The sequence below is a fragment of the Stegastes partitus genome, unplaced genomic scaffold, assembly GCF_000690725.1.
Source record: "Stegastes partitus isolate 25-593 unplaced genomic scaffold, Stegastes_partitus-1.0.2 Scaffold28, whole genome shotgun sequence".
In the NCBI taxonomy this organism is placed as follows: Eukaryota; Metazoa; Chordata; class Actinopteri; family Pomacentridae; genus Stegastes; species Stegastes partitus.
In genome coordinates, this window is record NW_007577759.1 from 218,763 (window position 1) to 223,054 (window position 4,292).

The following is a 4,292-nucleotide window of genomic DNA, read 5'->3' on the forward strand; positions in this document are numbered from 1 at the left end:
TCCAAAGGAAAGTGTCCAGGAGACCCTTAATCAGATGTCCAAACCATCTTCTCTTGCTACTTTTGATGCAAAGAAGCAGCAATTAGGGTTGGCTTGACATCAACATGTGATATATTGTTACTGTGAAATGTTTTAGGAAACTTTAAGTTTGGCAAAACACCTATAGATACACAGTTGAACAATATATTCTCTATGAGTTTGTTCCACTTCTTCTTTGAAGCTACAGTGAGTAAAATCAAAGCCCAGACTCACATCTCACACCCCAGATGCTGCTAAAGCTACACTAGTCTAACAAATGGAACTACTCTTGATGTCTTATGCAGCATTTTTTTTAGGAAATTTGACCAGAAATTGCCATTTCTGCTGGAATGTAAAATAAAGTTCTGTGGGTTTTGATTATGTTTGGCTGCACACTAGGAGTTTGTATGAACTGACCCACTGTTAGGGTCAATGGGTTTAAGAGGTTTAAAGTTGGCTCATTACTTGCATCAAAGCAGAAAGAGATGTGAGGTTTTAAAAATGAGGGAATAATACAGTGCCAGAGAAGCTGTGGAGCGAATGGAGAGGCAGACAGGGAGATGGAGATAAAGGAGGGAGAGCCCACAGCAGGCCAGAAGTCCTCCAATGCTACTGCAGTGGAGTGACAATGAGAGAGGAGAGAGTATGAGTCATACACAAACCCCTCCCTCTCTCCTTCACCCCCTCCCAGCCCAGCCCACCTCCCTCCCCCCCTCGCCCATGTAGCCGGGTTACGTCGATCCTGACTCATTCATTCACAGCCGAGTCTGAAGCCCGCTTTTGTTATACAGATGAAATCGTGCTACTTAAGAGACCATCGCAGCTCTCATTATAGTGCTGTGACATACTTTATCGCGCTGGCTGCCGGAGCCCCATTCATAAAAATGCTCCAGTCTCTGAGTATGTGCAGAGGAAGACACATGCACATGCACACACACACACACATCTCCAATCCCATATTTGGATGTCTTGTACAGCTGAATGGGTTGAGAACGAGTGTGTGTGTCAGTGTGTGTTTGGTGTTTAATCCCTGCTGGGGCCACCCACATTCAGAGTGTGTGCACCCATAGTACTGTAACACATTTTGGATGAATTCCTGTGCTGCATTTCTCCTTTATCATATGTGGTTCTCTCTTTGTGAAGCTTCATCTCTATCTGGTAATTTCTCCCTCCTTACATTCCCTCCCTCCCGACGTTTTCTTTTTTTCCCTTCTTCCTCTATCCTCCTCTTCCTCCTCGCTCAGTGGAGCAGCATCTACCTACATGTGGTTAGCTCATCTCCTTTTCTTCCTCTCCTTCTCTCTCTGGTTAGCTCATCTCATCTCTAGGCAGTCAGCTTTGCAGGCAGCTAATTATAGGCCACGCTGTGGAGCGCAGGGCCGGATGTGACAGCATGCTCTGTGTGTGTGTGTGTGTGTGTGTGTGTGTGTGTGTGTAGGTGTGTGTGCGCGTGTATGCGTGTGTGTGTGTGTGTGTGTACTGTATGTATGTCTGCTTATCTGTGTTAAGTGCAGACATATATGTCACAGCTGCTGTTTGTCTCCGCATATGTCTTTCTGCATATACGTGTGTTCAAGTATGTCTGTGTGTTCTCGTGCATTTATGTTTGTGAGAACCTGTTTGAGTTTTTGATTCTCGCAGTGGATATCCTGCTGGAGCTCACTTCCAAAGGTTTGGGATTGTATTTCATCAATGCGGGTCCTCACAAGTATAATAATACATACGTGTGTGTATGTGCGTGCGTGTGCGCGCGTGTACGTGTGTGTGTGTGTGTGTGTGTGTGTGTGTGTGGACGAGCCACCAGCAGGATATCCAATCCTAGCCCCTCCCACACTGTACTGCAGCTCTGACTCATACAAGGTGGAGGCAGAGACAACCAGGGTCTGATGACTGGCAATGAGCGTGCACACACACATGCACAAACATGCGGGCGCACATACATGCACGCAAAGCCATACATATGTTCTATATGGCAAAGCGAACACACATGGACATAATATAGACCAACGCATACTACATATAGCACCGTACACAAGTTACACAGCCACGAACAGAGGCTAAGCTGTATGGTAACTGGTTACCAGTATCGCATGCATCTATTTACAGTTATTTACCATAACTGTTTGTCATGTCCATGATGTAAAAAATAATAATAATTGTACCAATCCGTGATTTTTAGTGCTTCAGATGGGTTGAGAAATTTTGCTTTTCTGGGTCAAGTGAACTCCCCTCAAAAACTTCTTGGATAAACCTAAACTTATTGATTCCAGAGCAACAGAAAATAGTCATTTCTTGTTGTCAGGTTTGTGTCTGATAAAATAATATCACCTCAAGCCCTCTTAACAAGTAAGTGCGCAAACTGCAGGTAACCATGGCAACAGCACTTTGGTGATGTGCGACCTGACCATTAACTCTTACTGGCAAAACAGACTAAACCGTGAGTTAAGCTGACATCAATCATTGCTATCACTTCACATACAATAAGATCTAAACCTGTTTGAGCTTCAAGTCCATTCAAATTAAACATATTGTGAGCTCAAGCATGATATATTAGAAAGAGTTCCTTCATCCCATATTGATGTCCTGGCTATTTTATGGCAGCTATGGAAGCAAGCTGTAACATTAGCATATCACTCTATAAAAGGGATCTGGTTGGCGTGTTGGAAAGTACTTACCTTTTTGCACAGCCCAGCTGACACTATCATTCTTTTGACATTGTGTGTTTGCTCACCTAACAGTTGTTAAGTCTGAAATCGATTCTCCTTTTTGCTTTGCTTTGGCCCCCACCAACAATTTAGCTGCTGCCTCCAACAACACTGAAAGAATCAAAACAGTAAAGGTGTGGGCATTACAGTCAAAGCAGTGAGCTTAAAGATTTATCTGTGGGTAGGTCATTGTCATCAGCAGACATGGAGCAACATTTGCATTCATTAATTGTCCTATTTTGGATACCTGACAAATGTAAATCCAATATTCACTCACTTTCTAGCACTGCTAGACCACCATGTCCTGAAGAATATATGTAGCTCTTCAATCGCTGAACGTTCTACGATGTTGAGCAGCTGGAAGCTTGTAGATTCCTTCTTCTCCTGGAAATGAGACTCAGATCAATGAGACCAAACCAGGACAGTCAAGCTGTGGGTCATGAAACCAAAACAGTGAGCCAAAAGATACTAAAACGCTGCAGAGAGCTAAAAGAAAATTTCACTACAAGCAGCACATTTTACATAACTGAGGAGAGGAGTTGAATTATTGATACACCTGTAATAAAGTGACTGCAGTTAGTTGACGAAGCTCATGGCATTTTAGTTAATGACTAGTAGTGCTGATTCTATTTTTGTCTGTGTAAGTAGCCATGGTGTAAGTGTGTTACTGCACCTGTGGTGTGCGGATATATGTATAAAAAATAAAAAAAACTCACCAGAGCTTTACTGCATTGTGTTCCTCACCTCTGCCTTCTCATCAGGGAGTTTTTGTATCATCATTTACTCAGTTCTTGGATTTGCACATTTCTACTTGATCAGGTTCTGTAAAAACAAAAGAAAAAAAGTCACAGTATAAAGTTAAAATGATGCATATACAGATGCAAGTTTGGCATCTGATTCTATAGATATTTACCGGAAAGTACTGTTTACCAATCTGTCTCCTGAAAAGGCACATCTGTTAAAGTCACTCAACACTGGTCAGAGAATTTGAGGCTGCACCTTCTACCATGAATTGTTGGGGGAGAAAAAAAATGACATTTTTATTCAACATGTTGAGAAAATGTATCATCCAAACATTGCATATGCTAAATAGATTGCTGCACTTCTTCTTTTTTTGTCATAGTTTTGTCACAAGTTAAGGTGATACATGAGGGAAGTGTCCGTGTTAGATAGAGGCAGAGAATTGCAACTGGATTTCTCAATGAATGAAATACAGTTGCATCCATTCAGACGTTACGCACATAGGTACGTACGCCTGCGCACGCTCACGCACAGACAGACAGACAATAGCGGCAACAGCTTCACACGTAAAGGATGAGATCAGCAGTCAATGTGTATCCGTTCAGATGCCATGGGAACTCTCTCTCCTCCTCCTCCTCCTTCTCCTCTCTCCCTCTCTCTCTTCCTCTCTCTCTCTCTTCTTTATCACTCATTCTTTCCTCTTCTCCAGCTCTGCGTCTGCCTCACGGCTTCCTGTGTCACCCCCTCCCCCACCGCAATAAAAAGGGAGAGAGAGGCCTGTTCATTCATGTATTCAGCCAGTCAGCTGAGCGAGGAGAGAGGGAGGAG